The 15,939-nt window shown below is 42.8% G+C and overlaps 1 protein-coding gene across 3 annotated transcripts in view; it reads left to right on the top strand.

Moving 5' to 3' along the window:
- CMAH (cytidine monophospho-N-acetylneuraminic acid hydroxylase) overlaps nucleotides 1–15,939 on the top strand; it is a 144,189-nt gene that overhangs the window by 13,840 nt on the left and 114,410 nt on the right. Inside the window, exon 1 of one of the 3 annotated variants that reach the window (XM_011282051.4) lies at nucleotides 3,704–3,851. The exons of the other annotated variants lie outside the window; for them this stretch is intronic. The gene's annotated coding sequence lies outside the window, so the exon portion shown is untranslated. Of the gene's footprint in view, nucleotides 1–3,703; nucleotides 3,852–15,939 lie in introns of those variants that run through there. 3 annotated transcript variants of the gene reach the window in all.

Below are 15,939 nucleotides of genomic sequence, written 5' to 3' on the forward strand. Positions count from 1 at the left end.
CCTGTTCATGCACAAATATTATCTTGGCATTTGGTATTTTGTATCACATACAGAGCAACCTCATTGTTTTAAAGAGTGGCTTTGGGGCACCTGGGTGATTCAGTCAGTCAGGCGTCCAACTCTCGGTTTCGGCTCAGGTCATGATTTCACAGTCCGTGGGGTTGAGTCCCACATCCGGCGTCAAGCCTGCTTGGGATTCTCTTTCTCCCTCTCTCTCTGCTTCTCCCTCTCTCGCTCTCTCTGCCTCTCTCTCAAAAAACAAAACAAGAAAAAAAATTAAAAAGTGGCTCGGTTTCCCATTGTTCGGATGTAACGTGTCCTGCTGAGCCAAGCCCTGACCGATGGACATCTGGCTTAGTTCTAAATTGAAGTTATCCTAAACAAGGCCGCCATAAGTAAACTCTACATTGAAAAAAAATTATTTTAACGTTTATTTATTTTTGAGACAGAGAGAGACAGAGCATGAACAGGGGAGGGGCAGAGAGAGAGGGAGACACAGAATCTGAAACAGGCCCCAGGCTCTGAGCAGTCAGCACAGAGCCCGACGCGGGGCTTGAACTCACAAACTGTGAGATCATGACCTGAGCCGAAGTCGGACGCTTAACCGACCAAGCCACCCAGGTGCCCCAAACTCTACATTTTAAAGAACAGTTGCTAATTTCTCCACTTCTTTAGGAGAAGTACTAAAAGCACTTTGTTTTTAAAGCCTAGTTAATTCCTCTTAGCTGACTGCAAGATAGGCCTACTTAACCTGGAGATGTGGGCTGAGGGACCCTGAGTCATGTCACACGTGCAGACGATGGCAGCTTCCGGGCCCAGACAAGTGTAGACTACCAGCCAGCCAGAATCTAATTTTTTGAAAAAAATATTGAAACGAAAAAGCTGTGTCCAAACAAAATTGAGAGTGTGAAAGTTTGGGCAGTTGTATGTGTCTCCTTAAAAATTTGGCTGTAATGTCTGAACCCAGGTTTGGATCCTGATTTGATCGAGAATATACATAAGACAACTGGGGGAATTTGACTGCTGACTGGATATTTGGTAATATTAAGGCAGTTTTACTAAATGTGTTAGGTTCGGTGATGGTGTTGTAGTTATATTTACTAGAGTCCTTATATTTTAGACATACATAGTGATATATGAGAAGATGAAATCATGATGCCTGGGGTTGGCTTTAGAATCCCCGATCAGTGGGGAGGACGGTGTGTATGAGTTTGAGTGTGTGGGTGTGTCAGGGTTTGTGTGAGTGTGGGTATGCAGGTGGGGGGTGGGTGTGAAGGGGTGTGTGAGTGTGCACCAGAGTTTGTGTGAAGGTGTGAGGGTGTATGTGACTGTCGTTGTGCATGAGGGGGGTGGGTGTGAGGGGGTGTGTAAGTGTGTGCAACAGTTTGTATGAGGGTGTGAGGGTGTGTGTGCATGCATGTGTGTGTGTGAGGGTAGGTACGGGTGTGAGAGTATATGAGGGGGTGTGAGTGTATATGAGTGTGTATAAAAGTGTGAGGGTGTGTGACTTTGTGAGAGTGTGAGGGGTGGGTGTGAGTGGGTATGAGGGTGTGCTGGTGGGGGTAGAGACGAGTTGTTGAGATTGGGTCACGGAAGTTGACTCTATTGTTGTCTGCAGCATTGCCCAGGCGGACACGATTTTGTATTTTGCATATTGTGTATATTATGTGAATAAGCACGTTACCTTAATAAGTTGAAAGTTAGGCTTTGATGACTGGCTATTCCTGGTGGGGTGGAGAGAACTTGAAGAGAACGTAGGGGTGGGAAGAAGACCCAGCTCCAGGTCGGCTGATTTTAATAAAAGAATTTTCCTCTTGGCCTTCATCCAGGGGTGAGGAGTTTTTTTTGTTGTTCAAGTCGCTGACTCATGGGAGGAGACGAAACCAAAACCAGACACTTTAATTTGATTTAAAAGTTTTTTTAATAAACAAAAAGCATTGACTTTAAACGTCCAAGAAAGACATCACAAAATTTGAATCGGTAAGTGGGTGTGATGATCATAATAATGAGTGAGAAAGAAACATGCCCAAATCAATATTGCAAAGCATGATAAATAAAGTGGTGTCAAAAGTGATGTTAGAGTTGAAAGGAGAGAGAAGTTAATGCAATCAGTGAGGGGGGCTGGGGGGTAAGAGGCAGTGTGGGACGATGGTTTGTGGAAGCCAGTAGACCTGGATTCAGATCCACCTGTGCTGTGTCTGGCTGTGACCTTGCACTCTGACCTCTTGCTGTACAAACTGGATCCACTATGAGTTACAGACCTCTCCATGTACTGATCAAAGCAGCGCGTTGTATGGTTACCATATTTTCTAGCACTGTGTTTGCATGTTCACGCATTCATTTCTCAAAGAAATAAGAAGTAATATCTTTGAGTAAAAAAAAAAACCCAAACAAACCCCTTTTTTTGGCTGACCAGCAGTCATTCCCTCTTCCTGACAACTCTGCCAATTTCGAATGCAGTAAAACCGTGCTTTGCGAGCATAATTCGTCCCAGAAACGTGCTCGTAATCCAAAGCACTTATGTCTCAAAGTGAATTTTCCCGTAAGAAATAATGGCGGGGCACTTGGGTGGTTCAGTGGGTTAAGCATCCGACTTTGACTCAAGTCACGATCTCACGGTTTGTCAGTTCAAGCCCCCCATGGGCTCTGTGCGGACAGAGCGGAGCCTTCTTGAGATTCTCCCTCTTTCTCTGCCCCTCCCCTGCTCACAGTCTGTTTCTCTCAAGATAAGTAAATAAACTTAAAAAAAGGGCGGGGGACTCAGATGACTTGTTCCACAACCCAAAAATATTCATATAAAAATGATTACAATGCTGTAATATACTATAAAATAGTAAAACGCAAAATATAAAGAAAAGTAAACAAATTAACCTGAACTTACCTTTGAAAACCTTCGTGGCAGATGTGAGGGAGACAAGAGAGAGGAGGGTTATTGTGTAGGACAACTTTCACTATGCTAACAGGATCACTGCCATCTGTTGGCTCAATGGAATCTTTCTCTGCATGGGGGCCATTGTATATGCTCGCACGGATGTTGACTACAGCACAGTATTAATAAACTCTCATCATAGACGGTATTTAATGTAACTGGCAATAAGGCAGTGGAGGAAAGGGTCTATATCCGCAGGCAGCCTGATCTAGAATGAAGCAAAGCGTTCCTAAGCTCACTCTTTCTGGAAAAGCAAAAGACTGTCCATAGGTGCTTGGAAGTGACAAAAAATACACTAGTGCCTATTGTGAGCGCCTTCCAACATTCTGAAAAGTCACTCATCTCTGTCAAACACCACGGCCTGAGATCGAGCATCCAAGCACGGGAGAGGATCACCCACAACCCCCGAGAGAGAGAGAGAGAGAGAGAGAGAGAGAGAGAGAGAGAGACAAGAGACAGAGAGAGAGAGAACCATTGGCTCCGTTGTGATCAGGTGATGTTTGGCTTCATGTACGACTTGTAGTGCAAGACATCGCTCGTTTATCAAGTTAAAGTGTATTAGAAAAGTTTGCTTGTCTTGCGGAACACTCAGAACAAGTTACTGGCGGTCCAAGGTTCTACTGTACTTGGCTCTGTTTCACGTAGTGTGGGTGGGAGAGGAAATCCAGTGGGCTGCCTTTCACTCCAGAAGCTTCCTCCTCCGGGACCTGGGCGGAGCAAGCTCTCTGAGGTTCTGACAAGTGGCTGATCCCAGCAGCAACATCCCAGACAAAGCCGTGCCTGCCAGGAACGCGGTCCGATCCGATCCGTTAGCTCCCGATCCCAGCTCCCACTGGGAAATCGGTGCTGCCGATTTCCCGGGCTGCTTCTCCTAGGTGCCTCCCGGTTTGCAGAGAGCCAGCTGTTTCCTCGTGTGTTGGAGGTAACCAGGGTCGGGTGTTCCCCGTTAGCAAGCAGAAACCCTCATGGTCTGGTCTACCGTGTGGCCAGTTAAGGGCTCCCAAGAAAGAAGCCAGCGGCCAGAAAGAGAGACAGAAAGCGCTGTAAGCGAGCCCCTGTTCCAGGAGCAGGACGGGCTTACCTGAGCCAAGGTCAGCTGGGAGTTAGATGCCGACGTCCCGGGGAGACAGAGGAAGAAAGGCCTAGTTTTTACACCCAACCATTCCCCGCCCCCCACAACGGCCACATCCACCTCTGCCACCTTATTGGCCTTCCTGCCGGGGCCTCTGCTTCAGGTCCTACCCTTTCCATTCAAAGGCTCTGAACTGTGGGAGGTCAATCTGCAACTTGTTCATTGTGTGCTTCCCCATCTACTAAGCAGAGGCCTCCTATCTCCCAACCAACCTGCCACCCGTGCCCGCCCCGCCCGCCCAATGCCCTTCGCCAACAGGGAGGGATGGACTCTCCTTTCTTTGGGTCCTGGGGACACACACATCAGCGCTTACCTCAGCCCTGATTGTCTCCACTGGACAATGATCTCAGGCTCAAATGCTCGGGTCAGGAGGAACTGAAACAAATTAAGACCTGGCATATTTTCATGGCGGTGCTCTTTTTAAACTAGCGAATACTCTGTAAGGCAGTGATTCTTTAATACGAATATACATGGACTTAACCATCCAAGCAAATCTGAACCTGTTCAAGTCATGACCCCAGCGGCTATGGAACGATTCTAATTATGCTGCCATTTCTCCTCGTAGTTCTGAAACTCATTTTTGGTAGTTTCTTTCAGCCTCTAAAGCCTGATTTTTCTCACTCACTGAATATGTTCTGAGTACCTAGCATGCTACAGATTTTGGGTCAGGGACCAGTGAAGAAGGGGTTATGGTTCTCAAACTCCTGGCCTCAGAAAGGACACAGATGGACAATTAGAAGAAGAGATCCGGATAATCCAATCTTAAATAATCAAGTGTGTTTAGGACTGTTTATAGTTTGCAAATATTCCTTGCACCATCCAAACGCTGTGAGCAAATTGGCATCTTTTCAGAGTAGTCCTATCTCTAGCACCCGGACTGTGGCTTCCAGACACGCTCTCAACAAAAGAAACCAAGGCTTTTTTAGGAAAAATAGCTGATTGGGAGTCTGGAGCAGGAAAGTGCAATGTGAATGTGGAACGTGTTGTCCTAGAAGAGGCAAGGAGCTCTCAAATGCCATGGGGATCATCGCAAAATGACCCGCAAAGGCCAATATGAAGAGATTCCCGCTGGCCAAATGGGTCAATTTGAGCATTAGTAAGAATAGTAACTGGAAAAAAGAAGGATTGTTATTGGAGATGGTGGCTACACTCATCACGGTATTTTGTGATGTATGCAATCGCCAGACCACTATGTTGTACCCTTGAAACAAATATAAAATTTGTTGTCAGCTATACTTCAGTTTAAAAAAAAAAAGAATGGTAATTGATTGGATTCAAACTCATCAAATATGTTTAACTCACTGAGTTCAAAATGACACTAAAAAAAAAAATTGGAGGCCAGGGGAAAATGATGCCACCACCTCCCTTTCCTTGATAAACTGTACAACTGAGTAACTAAGTGGTACAGAAAGGGAAATTTAACTTACGAAAGGATTCCAATTAATGCATGAAACAGGAATGGTAGAATCAGGCCATCTTGCAAGCCCCTAATGAAATAATGGGTCACAGTGTTGAGCATCAGTGGTTTTAAACCTCACAAACAAGAGAGAAAGTCTGACTTTTCTGTAGGGTGAAAATCTTTTATCAATTAATATAGGACAACATGTCTCAAAGCAGGTTATGCTAAATATTTTCTATTAAATATTCTGCCAAAAAACTATTTTAATCTTAAGTAAGTTTGGGGAATGTGGAACACCATATCCCTTCCTTCTTGATGATTCATCATGTACATTAGTATATTAAATTCTTATAAAAATTAATATATTAAATTCCTTTAAAAAATATGAAGAAAAGAACACTAGTGCTTGACATCACAGTCCTCCTGATAGAAGAAACTAAACATTACAAGCAAAGCTCTTGTAAAAGAAATTGAATCTGAATCTGAACAAGCCTCTAAAGACATCTAAAGGAAGTAAGTCCAAAGGACATATTAAATCATACCATAGGGATGCGATCTGCAAAATCCAGACAGTGAAAAATTTGGAGGGTCAAGCCACTTGGTTTCTTCTACCAATAAATTGTTAAGGGGAAAAAGAGAGACTGAAGGGAGTCTATTCATGCGGAGACCTTAAAGTTCTAGCAACCAGTCGTGAGGTGGGAAGCTTGTTTAGATGGTGAACTTTTTAATGCTAACGAAACCTCCATTTATGACAGGAGACAAGTAAAAATTGGAATACTGGATATTTAATAATAAGTAATGTTTTGGATGTGATACTGGCATATGGCTTCATCTAAAAAAAGGTCATTCCTTACAGAGATGCAGAGATAAACTGCAAGTGTGTGATGTAAGGGATTTGCTTCCAAATAGTGGACGGAGGGAAGCGGATGGGAGTCTGGATGGAGCGTGGGTGGGCTGTGGGTTGATGGTTGTTGGGCTGAGTGATGGGCGTATGGGATGCCATTCTATTATTTTATTTACTTTGGTGTGTGTTTGAGTTTCTACATAGTAGAAACTTAAAAAAAATTGTTTTAATGTTTATTTATTTTTGAGAGAGAGAGACAGAGCATGATTGGGGGAGGGGCAGAGAGAGAGGGAGACCTAGAAGCAGGCTCCAGACTCTGAGCTGTCTGCACAGAGCCCGATGTGGGGCTCGAACTCACGAACCGTGAGATCATGACCTGAGTTGAAGTCGGATGCTCAACCGACTGAGCCACCCAGGCACCCCTCTGTGGTAGAAAACTTAAAAAAAGAGAGTGACTATAATTTTCAGTTGGCTATGTGGTGTCCAACTGATAAGAGAAGGGGATAGATCAAATTAAGTCTGTTTCTCATAAGAGAAATACCACACTGCCATCAGTGACTGTCCCCGGGGGTTAGGATGAGAGGGATAAAGCATGCTTACATGCTCCTGTAGACTTTTCCTCTTATGATGAATATGTATGTGCTTTTATAATATAGAAATCTTCAAGAAAAGATTTTTTTCCCTTTGTGTCTAATAACCTTGCTCGCGTGATCACAAATACCGAATTTCTTTTCTTTTTTTGTACTTTTTATATATTTTTAAATGTTTACTTATTATTGAGAGACAGAGGCAGAGTATGAGCATGGGAGGGGCAGAGAGAGAGGGAGACACAGAATCCGAAGCAGGCTCCAGGCTCTGAGCTGTCAGCACAGAGCCCGACATGGGGCTTGAACCCACAAACCGCGAGAACATGACCTGAGCTGAAGTCAGATACTCAACCAACTGAGCCACCCAGGTGCCCCACAAATACCCAATTTCTTAAGGTAATGAAAGGATTTTTGCAATTAGGGTTCCTAAATTGAAGAGTATTACATGTTTTGATATCTAAAATTCTGAGGGTTGGTTTGTTTTTAAAGTCTCATGATCTACTGAGTCATACACACAGTCAAATAGGTCATGCTGATTAGACACAAATCAATTTTGGAAAATGGATTTGGAGTCAAGGACTAGAGCTGGAGACGCCCCACCCACTCCAAGGCTCTGTAATTTAGTCAGCTGTATGGCCAGACCCAAGGGGATCTGGGATCTGGGACACTGTATAAAATACTTAAGAAAAATGTGATCACATTGCTTACTCTTTCTTGAGTGTCTAAGACATTCCATTTTTTTTTTTGCTCATAGAAGCCAGGGTAGAAAGCACACAAAGTAATTTATGATAAGTTTTTAATAAGAGGTCCTCTTTGTTTTGGGGACCTGTGTCTTGAAATATTTTACCCCAGCAAGGAGGGGATTTATTCAGTTTACCTGAGGTCAGAGACAGTATGATGTGATGGTAAATGTTTTAGCTTCTTAAATTTTTTTAAACATTTATTATTGAGAGACAGAGAGAGACAGAGCATGAGCATGGGAAGGACAGAGAGCGGGGAGACACAGATTCCGAAGCAGGCTCCAGGCTCCGAGCTGTCAGCACAGAGCCCGATGCGGGGCTCGAACTCACAAACCGCAAGATCATGACCTGAGCCGAAGTCCGACACCTAACCGACTGAGCCACCCAGGCGCCCCTAAATGTTTTAGTTTCTATGTGCCACAAACCACATAGCAAACATTTGTAGGGCAACCACTAGGTTTGCTGGGAGGTGTTATAGAAATAATTATGGCCATAACAACCATTTACTCAACAAATGTGGTGTGTGACTATGTAGAGTGAGCATTATTATTTTGCTCACAGATGTGTAAAGTGAAACTCAGACATGAAGCTCATTTACTGCGTAAGGGGAGGAGGCAGATTTGAACCAGCTCTCTTCCCCACCTGCTGCCCCCCAGTTCTAAACCTTGGGATCTTAACCATCATGATGGAGGCACAGTGGAAAGATGGACAGTCAAATTAATGCATAAAGAATGACCTCACTCTTAGCAACAGTGGCCATGTCATATGCTCTGTGTCTCACTTTTCTCATCTGTAAAGCAAATATACTAACACCTGCTACCTAGAGTTGCTTTTAGGATTGCACGATAAAATACATGTAAACTGTAAGAACACACCTGGCTTATCAAAAGTCCTCAATACATGTTATCTTTTCAAATATAATTGATAGGCAGGTGGCGAAGGGGTTGATAGGTTGGTGGGTTATGGCGTAGTTTCTTGGGGGAGCAGGTGCCCCATGATGACACAAGCCATAGGCTTATGGCTGGTTGTAGTGGTCGTGAGACCGAAAGATAGAAATGACACAGCGGTTCGTTCAGATGGGTTGCGTGGGGATAGACGGGTGGGGACGGAAGGGTGAGCTGGGGTGGGAGAGGGTAGGAAGACTGCTGACAGGGTCTCTGCACACCTCCCCGTGCCCAGGGGAGAGGAAATAGTCAACGCGGGACATTACACGTGTGTGTGTTTCAAGAAAGACGTTTCCAGGAGCAGGTGTGGTTGACGGTCATCATGTGGCTGGGTCTGGCCTGGTTTTAAGGACATCCCAGGGTGAGTGTGGAAAGGCTCAAAAGTGGGCTCTGCCCGGGGCAAGGACAGTTGCTCAGGGGGCCAGGGGTGCAGCAGGGGCCTGGGCCTCCCAGCAGCCTCCTGGCCGCACCACGGGCAGGTGCACGGCTTCCCTAGCAAGGGCCCCCAAAGAACAAAACAGAACAAAACAAAAAGCAACCAAAAAAATCAAACCACTGAACGGAAGATCATTTAATTAAAACAGTTGTGTTTTTAGAGCTGTTCACATTAAATATAATACTTTTATTCTACTTAGGTTTACTAAAAGTCAAGTAAGCTCGTGTTATCCCTGTCGTAAAATTTGTCAGCCAGGAAGAGAACTTAGAGATGATGGTCAGCTATTTAGCATCTCATGAAATTCTCATGACTGATCTAAACATAATGATGAAGAGCAAGTGAATTAATGAAGTAAGATAAAAGTTTATAATTGAACTTTTCAATAATATTTATGTCTACTTAAATAGTTTCCCCAATTTTTTGGGGGGGGTAGGTAACTTAAAACCTTCGTTTTGCTCATTTAAATAAAGTGACAGATAGTCATTTTAGATCTAATGACAGATAGTCATTAGATCTTTCCAAATAAGATAAAATACAGAAACATTAATTAACAGCCATAGATTTATCTGCTTTTGACTTCCTCTTAGAAACGAAAGATTTGGGATCTGTTAGGAAATAGGTTCTGTGCCATGATGAGAAATTTGCTATGAGGAGACGTATGGTTTTTAACAATATTCAGCGTATTCATATATTTGCCATCTAAAGAACACTGGTATGGGACGCCTGGGTGGCTCAGTCAGTTAAGCATCCGACTTCAGCTCAGGTCATGATCTCACGGTCCATGAGTTCGAGCCCCACATTGGGCTTTGTGCTGACAGCTTGGAGCCTGGAGCCTGCTTCGGATTCGGTGTCTCCCTCTCTCTCTGCCTCTCCCCCTCTTGCGTGCTGTCTCTCCCCAAAATGAATAGACATTAAAAAAATTTGTTTTAAAAACCTTCTGATATTTTTGACAAGCTTCCCCCAATTGAAATTCTAAATGAAGTCTTTTTGACTAATGAGACTCATTTACTTGGTATGTTCAATTACAAGGGAAGCATTGTCATTAGTGATAATAAACTTTCTTAGGCTATATTGTTAGGAGGGAATGTTATTAATATAACTATTCCAGAAATTATATGAAGTTCCTAAAGTTTTCATATGTCCCGGCATAATGTTATCACTTGTAATTCTACCTACGGAACTGTTGTGTGTCACAGAAATAACCAAATTTCCTTTGTCAATTGCATTGTAATAAACTCTCATCAGATCTTTAGCCATAGCCAGGTTTTCAGTCTTTTGTCATTTACAGCTGTGGTTTTACTTTGATGCTCTTACAAATGTATTTCCTCTTTAGGGGATTCATGGAGAGGACTTTTGACAAATGCAGGTTTCTGACACCCTTAAGATTATAAAACTAAACTGGGTAAGAGTTTCTGGGCCTGGAGTGAAGACTGGATTCCAACAGAATAAGCATTCATGAGATGGGGCTGAATGAATTGAGGAAGAGTGTTTATGACCCTTATTTGAAACATTCTGTTCCCTAATGTTTGTTCTTCCAGATTTAGGAAAACTTTTTCTCTTGAAGTATCTATGGCTTTTAGAAATTTGGTAAAATGGGGGTGCCTGGGTGGCTCAGTCAGTTAAGCGTCTGATTGTTGATTTCAGTTCAGGTCATGATCTCACGGTCTCTGTAATCAAGCCCTGCGTCAGACTCTGTGTTGACAATGCAGAGCCTGCTTGGGATTCCCTCTCTCCCTCTCTCTCCGTCCCTCCCCTACTTGCACAGGCACCTGAGTGTTCTCTCTCTCTCTCTCTCTCTCTCAAAATAAACGTTAAAAAATTTTTTTAATATATCTTTATAAATAAATATGAAACATATTTTTCTCCCTGGTTCCTCTGGAATGGGGAAACTCTCAGTGAGTACTTTTATTTTCATGCAAATTGGAGTTATTTGCGTAAACTTCTCCTCCTAAGAGGATAGGATTGGAAACAAGGTTATACCAGCAAGGCTTTGACTGGAAGGTTATACTTGAGAAGACATCCATAGACTCAGATACCAACAGACAGATTTAAGGAACTAGGGTTGACTTGGTGGGGCCAATAAAGCCCCTTTGAAAAAAAATCAGCCCTGTCCCCTAATTTACAGGGTTCCCACCAGCCTTACCAGGGTTCCCAGCAAGGAAGGTCACTTCCTGGCAGGCCCAGGAAACTCAGGATCTTTGGGGGACGTTGAGAAGAGAGGAGGAAGTAACCCAGATCTGTAGGTATTTCAGGCAAATCTGTTGGCAAGAATCTGGCTTCGCTTCTGGCCTCGAGAGGCTATTAAAAGTTCAATCTAGAGATTCTTTATGAAAAGTTCCAGTAAGGCAGGTTTTAAAGAGTCTATGTGGTCAACCCCTATTCTTGCTGTCCTTATGTAAATAATTAGGCCAAGTTTGGCTAAAACTGGACTTATTTTACAAACAGATTCATCTTACTTTAGTTCTCCTTGCTGGAGACCAGGGTGATTTTAGAGAAAAAAAAAAAACATTGTTTCTGTAACACAGTGTTGTGGATGTTAGCTTCTAGTTCTGACGGTCTCTGAGTGTTTGCCGTTTGCCTATAAAACTGGGCTGGATCCCGAATTCTTCTGTTTTCCTCGAATATCTGACTGTGATTCTCCAAACAATGGTTTCTCATTTTCATCACTTGGAATCACCGGGAACCGAAAGTGCCTTTTTTCCCCCCTGAAAAGCCCTGCAAACTGAGGCTGGATGACTTGAGATAAACCTCAGAGAAATGGCCACAACAGCGCTTGTTGAGACACAGTATCCCCAGAGACCTTCAAACTGGAGACCAGGAAACCCCATCAGATTGTCACTGCCGGCCCTCACTCCATCGGAGATGCCTTGAGCCTGGCTGGCGTCTAGAAACTCCACTCGGCCGGAAGCAGCAATTGTTACGACAAACGTTGCTCATAAAATTTCACCGACAGTCAGAGCATATGAGGACAGGAAACTTAATTATCTAGCAGGAACCGTGTCGTTGATAGCACCGATCGGTAATCAATAAGATAGTCACCATCGGTTCAACTGGTCAGCACTAAATTAGCAGGGTTTTTTCCCCTCTCTTCTTTATCTCAATCTTGTAATTACCTCTTCCTTCTTTCTCATAAAAACTCTTGGCTTTCCCTGCACAAGTGGGTCGCTTTTCTGGTTATTCCGGAATCTGTGCTCTCCCCCGAATTGCAGTCCTGGGACCCCAAATAAAGACCGGTGCTCCTTTTCAGTTTTGTCTCCTTCCTCCGTTGACAAACTCTTAACTACCTCAAACTCTCCAGCCCCTCGGTGATTTCCTCAACTGGGAGAGACTTCTGGAAGCGTGTGTCTTCCTCACTCTGAGGCCTGGAAACTCCAACCACTAAACTGGGGGCAGTCATTCTGCTCACCTCATTTGTTTACTTGTTTCTTTCTTTTTTCCTTTCTTTCTTTTTTAATGTTTTATTTATTTTTCAGACAACACCAGCGGGGGAGGGGCAGAAAGACAGAGGGAGCCAGAGGATCTGAAGTGGGCGGTGCACTGAGGGGCTCGAACCCACGAACTGTGAGATCATGACCTGTGCTAAAGTCGGATGTTTAACCGACTGGGCCACCCAGGCGCCCCTGTTCACTTGTCACTTGGAGATCTTTGGTTTTTGTTGTCTGATTTGTCTGAGCACTGCTCTTTCATGTATTTCATTCCCGCCCCCCTTTTTTTGGGTTGTTTCAACAGAGGGGGTAGATTTGGTCCCTCCTTCTCCATCTTGGCGAGAAGTAGAAATACAGGAGTCATTTTTGGTGCTTTTGTTTCCTACTTATTTTCAGTTTTAATTTACATGTCCTCATCTAGTGATGATTCGGGGCACTTTTTCACGTGCTCATTGGCGTGTGTTTATCTCTTTGATGAAACGTTCAAAACTTTTGCGTTTGTAAAAAATTGGGTTGTCCACCTTTTTGTTCTTGAGTTACAGGAATTCTTGCCTTGTGTATTTGTGGGCAGGAGTTTTCCATCAGATGTGTGATTTGCAAATGTGTTCTCCCCGTCCTTAGCATGCCTGTTCATTTTCTCGACAATGTCTTTTGTTAAGCAGAAGTTTAACAAAATTTTGGTGCCGCTTAGTTTATTAATGTCTTTTTTAGGGTAATGCTTTCTGTATCAATTTTAAGAAATCCTGTATACCTCCGAGTCATGCGTTTGCTCTTCACGCTTTCCTCCAAAAGCTTTATAGTTTTGTGTTTAAGTTTATCGCAGATTAATTGTTGTGTATCGTGCGATGTAGAGATTAATTTCTTTCCCATATGAGCATCCAGTTGTTCTAGCACCATGGTTGAAAAACAACAAAGGGCTTCTGTTCTTTGTTTCGTTTTCATTGTTCCATCTTAAAAATATTTTTCTTTTTTATTCATTTAAAAAAATTGTAATTCCAGCATAGTTAACATACAGTGTTATATCGGTTTCAGAAATACAATGTAGTGATTCAACAATTCGTGTATTACCCGGTGCACCTCATGGTCAGGGGATGCTTAATCCCCATCCCCCATTTCACCCATCCCCCCGCCCACCTCCCCTCTGGTGACTGTCAGCTTATTCTATCTAGTTAAGAGTTTGGTTTTTGGTCTTTTTTTTGTTCCTTTGTTCATTTGTTTCGCTCCTTAAATTCCACGTATGAATGAAATCATACGGTATTTGCCTTTCGTTGCCTGGCTTATTTCGCTTAGCATAGTATACCCTAGCTTCGTCCACGTCGTGGCCAATGGCAGGATTTCATTCTTTCCTATGGCTGAATAATACTGCATTGTGCATATATCCACAGCTTTGTCCATTCATCAGTCAGTGGACACTTGGGCTGCTTCCATAGTTTGGCTATTGGAGATAACGCCGCTAGAAACAGAGGGCTGCATGTATCCCACTGAATGACTGTTTTCGTATTCTTTGGGTGATTGCCCAGTAGTGTGATTACTGGGTTACGGGGTTGTTCTACTTTCAGCTTTGACTTTTTGAGGAACCTCCACTCTGTTGTACAGAGTGACTGCACCAGTTTGCACTCCCACCAACAGTGCCTGAGGGTTCCTTTTTATCCACATCCTTGCCAACACTGGTTGTTTTCTGAGTGCTTGATTTTAGCCATTCTGACAGGGGTGAGGTGGTATCTCATCGTGGTTTATGTTTTCAAACGGGTTGTATTCTACCGCAATCTAATTTTTCAATCCTTTGCCAACACCACGTTATCTTCGTCCTGTAGTTTTATAATAAGCTTTGAAGTCAGGTAGTCGAAGTCTTCCATCTTTCTTCTTTTTCAAGATTTCTTTGGCTGTTTAGGTCCTTTGTATTTCCATACGAGTCCCAGAATAAACTTGTCAATTTCTCCACAAAACTTCTAGTGAGATTGATTGGAAATGCACTGAACCTGTTGCGTCCAAGAAATCAACGTGGGGAGAAATGACATGTTAACAACTGAGACTTCCGACCCGGGATATTTTAGGGTTGCTATTTATGCAGGGTTTTGACTGATATTATATAGTTGAATTTTGATGGGATATACTGGAGTTGATACTCTTCTAGGATTTTATCCATTTCATTTACATATTTATGTTTATTGGCACAAAGATTTTAGTACTATTATTTTATTTTAATGTCTGCAGGACTACAGTACAGTCTCTTCTTCCTGACAGTGGTGACTCATGGGCTTTCTCTTTATTTTTTCCTTGGCCAGTAATATCACTAGAGGTATTTTTATTTTGTTTTGGCCTTTTCAAAGAACTACCTCTTGAATAGATGATTTTGAATAGGTCTCTATTGTATGTTTTCTTTTTTTATAAAATCCCACTCTTTCTTACTTCCTTTTTCTTTATTTTATTTTGCCGTTCTTTTCTAAGTACAGTACTTGGAATTAATATTTGGCTCGTTAAATTTCAGATTTCCTTCTTTTCTAATGTCTGTGTTTCCCTCTAAATACTGCTTCAAAAGAATCCCTCAAGTTTGATATGTATGTTTTCGTTAGTATTTAGTTCTAATTTCTGATCTCTTATGATTTATTTTTGACCCAATATATTATATTAATATATATTGCTTAATTTCCAATGATGAATTTTAGTAGTTACCATTTGTTTTTGATTCTGAGTTTAGTTTTATTATGATATATACAATCTTGTATCTCTACATTATTCCTTTGAAATTTGAGATTAAGCCTATGTATGAACAGTTATTATAACTGTTACATGTGTGCAGGAAAAAAAACAGGTATATTCTGCAGTTGTTGAATGGTATGTTGTGATTCCTGTATCTCTCTCTCTCTCTCTCTCTCTCTTTTTTTTTTTTTTTTTTTTTTTTTTTTTTTTTTTTTTGTTATTTCAAACAGGAAGGTAAATTTGGTCCCTGTTATTGGAACTTGGCCAGAAGTAGAAATACATGAGTCATTCTTAATGCTTTTGCTTCCTACTCATTTTTTTTTTGGTTTTAATTTCTATCTCTCTGCTGACTAATGATAACGTTGGGCACTTTTTCATGCGTTCATTGGCCATTTGTGTGCGTGTAAAAAAATCTCCATTAGGTCAGGTTTGGTAACTGTGATATTCAAACCCTCTTCATCCTTACTAATTTATCTGCTTTTGACATATCCCAACATGTATTGGTACCTTTGGGGGCTACCGTTTCCCTGACAATGGCTCAAGTCAGTCTGGAAGCAGGATACATCTCACTACAACATTCTCTCTCTCTCTCTCTAAGGGAGGGTACTGCCCTTTCCGGGGCAGAGTGGGGCCAGTGGAGGGCGGGCACGGGTAAGGGGGTGGGGGCGCGCGCAGGGGCGCAGGGTGAGGGGAGCAAGGGAGCAAGGGGAGAAGGGTATGTGGGGACAGGGCGGGGCACAGGGCGCTGGGCGAGGCGGGAGGCCAAAACAGCGCGGCGCCCTTCCCAGGCGCATGGGGCGCTC

Source organism: Felis catus, chromosome B2 (assembly GCF_018350175.1).
Source record: "Felis catus isolate Fca126 chromosome B2, F.catus_Fca126_mat1.0, whole genome shotgun sequence".
Lineage (NCBI taxonomy): Eukaryota > Metazoa > Chordata > Mammalia > Carnivora > Felidae > Felis > Felis catus.